Source organism: Cavia porcellus, unplaced genomic scaffold (assembly GCF_034190915.1).
Source record: "Cavia porcellus strain 051 isolate PalLab524CR breed Dunkin Hartley unplaced genomic scaffold, mCavPor4.1 scaffold_20, whole genome shotgun sequence".
In the NCBI taxonomy this organism is placed as follows: Eukaryota; Metazoa; Chordata; class Mammalia; order Rodentia; family Caviidae; genus Cavia; species Cavia porcellus.
The window spans coordinates 41,412,800-41,418,896 of record NW_026947503.1 but is presented as its reverse complement, the minus strand read 5'-3'; the positions used below and the strand labels follow the sequence as shown (position 1 = coordinate 41,418,896).

At 38.5% G+C, this 6,097-nt stretch overlaps 1 pseudogene; it reads right to left on the bottom strand.

The window, feature by feature from the left end:
- Positions 1 to 358: 358 nt before the first annotated feature.
- Positions 359 to 5,334, bottom strand: LOC100730102 (elongation factor 1-alpha 1-like; annotated as a pseudogene).
- Positions 5,335 to 6,097: the final 763 nt, after the last annotated feature.

Here is a 6,097-nt window from a genome sequence, read left to right as displayed (position 1 = left end):
AAATAATGCAGAAAAAGATTTTGTTTGGTTTGCCTCTTCATTTTTAGTTGTTTTAATACTTATGAGATTACCAAATCATTTCTTTCTCATTAAATTTCATTTTAATAGGTCTCAAAATTGTGACAAATTTTTGGTCAAGTTGTTTCCATTTAAAAGTGATTTTAAAAACTAATAACTTAAAAACTGCCACACACACACACACACAAAAAAAAAAAAAAAATGGTCCACAAGACATTCACCTTTCCTTCTGAAGGTTTTACGATGTATTGTTATCATTGACCAGCCTTTCACTATTAAAATTAAATGGCCAATTGGGAGAAGCAGTTCTGAGGCCTGTCTTCCACCATTGATTAAGAATGGTGTGGCAGGTGTTAGGTGTAATATTCATTTAGCCTTATGAGCTTTCTGGGCAGACTTGGTGACCTTGCCAGCTCCAGCTGCTTTCTTATCCACTGCTTTGATGACACCCATAGCAGCTGTGTGTCTCATATCACGAACAGCGAAACAACCCAGATGTGGATAATCAGAGAAGCTCTCAACACACATGGGCTTGCCTGGAACCATGTCAATGATGGCAGCATCACCAGCTTTCAAAAATTTGGGCCCATCTTCCGGCTTCTTACCAGACCGGTAATCAATTTTTTCTTTCAGCTCAGCAAACTTGCAAGCAATGTGAGCTGTGTGACAGTCCAGTACAGAGGCATAGTCAGCACCGATCTGGCCAGGATGGTTCAGGATAATCACCTGAGCAGTGAAACCAGCTGCTTCCATCAGTGGGTCATTTGTGCTATCTCCAGCAACATTGCCATGACAAACATCTTTGACAAACAAACTTGACGTTGAAACCCACATTGTCTCCTGGAAGAGCTTTTCTCAAAGCTTCATAGTGCATTTCAACAGACTTTACTTCAGTTGTTACATTGACTGGAGCAAAGGTCGCCACCATGCCAGGTTTAAGAATACCTGTCTCCGCTTGGCCCATGGAGACAGTATCAATACCACCAATTTTATAGATATCCTAGAGGGGCAGCCTCAAAGGCGAGTGGGTGGAAGGATGCAATCCAAAGCTTTAAGCAGTATGGTTCCACTAGCACTGCCATCTTTACCAGTGACCTTCCATCCCTTGAACTAAGGCATATTAGCGCTTGGCTCCAATATGTTGTCATCATTCCAACCAGAAATTGGCACAAAATTTACAGTGTCATGGTTGTAGCCGATTTTCTTAATGTAGGTGCTGACTTGCTTAACAATTTTCTTGTTTCTCCTCTGGCTGGAGGGTGGCTCAGTGGAATCCATTTTGTTAATACCAACAATTAGTTGTTTGACACCCAGAATACAAGCCAGAAGATCATGCTCACAGGTCTATCCATTCTTGGAGATACCAGCTTCGAATTCACCAACACCAGCAGCAACAATCAGGACAGCACAGTCAGCCTGGGATGTGCCTGTAATCATGTTTTTGATAAAGTCTCTGTGTCCAGGGGCATTAAAGATAGTCATGTAGTACTTGCTGGTCTCAGATTTCCACAGGGAGATGTCGATGGTGATACCACGCTCACGCTTGGCTTTCAGTTTATCCAACACCCAGGCATATTTAAAGGAACCCTTTCCTACCTCAGCAGCCTCCTTCTCAAATTTTTCAATGGTTCTTTTGTCAATGCCACCACACTTGTAGATCAGATGCCAGTAGTGGTGGACTTGCCAGAATCCACATGTCCAGTGACAATGATATTAATGTGAGTCTTTTCCTTTCCTATGTTGCCTTGATTTAGTGGTGGTTTTCACTACCCCTATGCTCTTACAGCAAATCCATTGTGAAAGAGTGAGATTACCAAATTATTTTATGGAATCAGATACCTGGGAAAAAAGAAATTTGGTGAAAGTAAATTTATTTATCAAAAATATGGGAAAACAAATTTTATTTCATTAGATTAGAGCTCAGCTTTGAAAAACTTGATTTTCATTTTAAAATACATTAGTTGTAACTAAAACATCTCTTATTTCTCTGTTTTGGAAGGAAGCCTGAAATAGCCTAGAGGTTAGAAATATAATGAAAAATTCTGAATATGTAGTTGATCATTATTTTAATAATACAGGCCAAAGTATAATACAGTAGTTACACCAACTCTTGGATTGCAATGATGAATATACATACAACACTGAGATCCCAAGAAATAACAATTCTACTTTATCTTGCAGGTGTCCAACCCACTGGAGTCTAGAAGACCCCTTTCTTAAAGATGAGTCACAGTCCCCAAGTGACTAACATATTTATTCAGAAAACAATGTATTTATTCAGAAAATAATATTTTTCCTTATTAGTAGTCGTTCAGACACCAGCCCACTGAAAAAAGATCAATTGAACACATTATGAACTTTAACCATGAAGTCATAATAGACTCATACCTAGGTATGGCAGCACATATATTGCTCTGCAGGATTCAGAGTATTCTTAACTCTCTGTTTTACATAAATATACTTTACCCTAGATTATGTTTCCCTATGTTTAATGATAAAAAAGCATTTCTCCCATCTTAAAACCTCCAGAGGATTTCCTAACACACGGGCTCCAACCCAACTACTCCAGAAAGTAAAACTGGGAACAATCCCCAAAACGTGTTTGTGCACTATGATCAAACAGTTTTAAACAACAGTAGTTGCTCAAACGGACATTGGAGGAGTAACTGCTTACTGAGAGAATGGGGCTCATATAGTAAAGATCCAAACACCACAGTAACACTTTAGGGGAGGATATAGCAAATTTTTCTTTATTAGAAGAGACCGGGAATGACATCTATAAAAATCTTTAAATCTGATATGAAGTGAAAAATACAGTATACAGGAATCACTTTCTCTCTTCTCTCACCATTCACTAATACAACCTCTCAGTTCCCTAATTTCCCTCTTTCTTGGTTAAAGGATTGAGACCATTAAAAATACCTGTGGTGGAAAATTGAAATGGTGCTGAGCAAAGGAAGACATGTGCTTAATTACTGTGAGAAGGGGGGGTAGGCAGTAAACGATTCTTGTGTCAATTTGAAGACATCAGCACTCATATTTCTCACATGATATGGACTGTGACCTGATTGCACAGTTATTCAATTAAGCCAAGTAGAAGTCCATTTTTTTCTCTTTTCACATCTGCAAACTCAGCAATACTTTTTAATTTATTACAATCACTATTACTATCACTAGTCTAAATCCAAAAGTTAAATAAAAGTGGCTGATATAATAATCCTATGTTGAAAACTTTGTTGAGAGTATGGACAAAACTGGATAGCAAAGAACCTAATCCTCTCCTAGCACTATCATTAGGAAAATAACTTGCCTCCTTCAGACCTTAGCCATATATCTATACAACAGGGAAGTGGGATCATATGGGATTGAAATTTCCAATTATATTGATTCATTCTACAAATTTCACTGTATCATGGGAGCTTAATTTTATGCATATCTATCTTGAACAGAAAATTCTGGATCTGTAACACTCTTATCTCTTCACATTCTAGTAATGTGAGCATTAGGAATTCTGTCAAAATTAAGTGTTGATAACCCATCCTTATCAATGAGGACCATGGCTGTCTTTAAGAGCTAACCTGATAACTTTTGTTCATATGAGTTTTGGAATACAAAAATGCTCCAATATCTTCAGGATATTAGAATCTTAAGAAAAATTCTGTCATCACATTTTTGCTATACTTCACAAGTGAGAAAATTGATGTCAAAAGACAACTTATAGGCAATACTGATTATTCATATCACCACCATACAAAGGATTGGTTGGTACAAAAATAACAAAGCAGTAAATGAATCCTTACTTGATCATTCTTATTGTGAGTTTGAGAAGAGAGCTGACAAGACTTCCTGTTGGAACAAATATATTTTGTTTTAGAGTAGGAATTTTGGAACAAATTGAGAGTAACTGGTGTATAACTTTAGTGGATATGCTCATTGACTTTTCAAATCCTTTCTGCCTGAGAAGTATATAAATGAAGAACTACCCATTAGTCGCTGAAAATGAAAGTAAAAATAAATCTTAGATACTATCTCCAAAATCAGTGCTCATGTCTACCCCTTTATGAGTTCTTTACCAAATTTGGAGATGTAACAGTTTATCTGTGTGGCAGCATCCCATTCAGAAAGAAAGTATCTCTCTATTCTTGGTGACACAATTAATTTTGGCCCAAGAGCAATTTCTCTGTTCTAAATAGAACTCTGTGTTTGAGACTCAAGTTCTAAATAAAAGATTCTATTAACTTCAACTGTGCCCAATTTGAGAATGTTTAGTACCAGTTTAAACAATTAGAGAAAACACTGCCCAAGAAAGAGTTCCTACTTATGGTGCCAATAGAGCATTTAAAATAGCTATGGAAAGCTAAATGCCTGGTATAAGTTGCAAATACTCAGCAGCAGTTTTAAGCAGGCCCCTGGTGTTCAGTTAAATTATGCCATGCAGCGAAATCCAATCACCACCTCTGAACAGGCCTCTGTACCACCAAAGCTTGATGCTCATATGCTCCATTAGATGTGGAAGAGGAACCTTTATCCTCTGGCACTTACCTGCAAAATGTGGCTGCTTCCCACACACTGGGAAGCATATTTTCACCAGTTGCCAAGTGTATACTACCTCTTTCTGTCTTGTATTCTTGTACTGAATTCTGAGACAGACATAACTTTATTTCACCCAATTACTCTGGACTGTTAAGTGTCTGGATATCTATGGAATTTGTTTTATTTTGTTTTGTTTTGTTCCTTGCCTTCCATTATAGTCATTTGCCTCCCATTTCTCCATTAGAAAATCACTGAGAAGCTGGAGAGAGCCCATCTGTGCATTTCAGGGGGTGAAATGCAACAGCCCAGGGACAGGTGGAGCAGGCAGCAGGAAGGTGACCCCGGGTGCGCAGCAGGTGGATTGAGCAGTGCAGGAAAACAGCAGGCAGCAAGCATTATGAAGGGCAGAAAGGCCCAGGCTGCTTAGGTCCAGGCAGCAAATCAAGCAGAAGTGACCAGGTAGAAAGGGTGACAGGAGGGCAAACCAGGCATGTGACCAGTGGGAAGGAAGAAACAGAAGGCAATTAGCAGGGAGAAGAGGGCAGATGGAGGGCATCTACCAACAATTATCAGGGGAAAGGGTAGCAGGAGGGTAATAATAGAAGGCAGTTCTGCAGGTTAGAGGACATCACGTAGGTGACCATACAACAGTGGCTCAAAAATCAGACATGCCTTACCTGGGAAAAGGCATTCAGCAAACAATCTCAACAGCCCTGGTGTGGCCCCGAGTATTTGGTGGAGCCAGAGGCAACCAAGAGTGATGACCTTAACATTGTGTGGCATCTTGGTTCTACATTCTGGTCAGAAGTCCCTACCTCTCTAGACTTTTAGCAGAAAATTTTGTACTGCATGCCAAGATTCTTTGCCTACAAGGCTTTAGAAAAAGACTGCTTGGTAATGATAGGAAATAGCAAGCACTCCAGGGAGAACCCTCTTCTGGACTGTATGCTTCTATTTTCATGTAATGTCCTTACAATGAAAGATGAAAGAGCTCTCTGGGAGTCCTTACAGAATGGCATGAAACAGTACTCATGAGGGCTCCTCCTTCATTGGTAAGGATCTACCAAAAACCATATTTCTATTGCAGTAAATTTGAAGATTAAGACTTTAACATATGAATGAAGAGTGAGGAAACAGGAAATTCTGTGTTTTGGATTCCTTTTCATAGGTCAGAATCTCTGAAAGGCATTCATTATAATATCTAATCTCAAACAATTCCAACTCTCTTTTAATGTTAGTTTTTTAAAAATTTCTTAGTGCACTTCTGCATAACATAATGATTAATTGATGATGGGGAACAGAATCTTAATTAGTTTCATGTTTTTGTATTCCCCATCTTTATTTCTTGTTCTTCTTCCCATTTGAAAAAAAATCTGTCTTCTTGCTCTTCCTATCATGCATAATTTATTGTCTTTTATTTAAGGTATAGAAAATAGAGATGGAGAGATACTATGAAACTGGCCCAAGATCACACAGCAGGTAAGTGTGAGCAGTAACTTTAACACTTAGATTCTTCCATTTCCTATGGCTCAGTGGATCTCAAAGT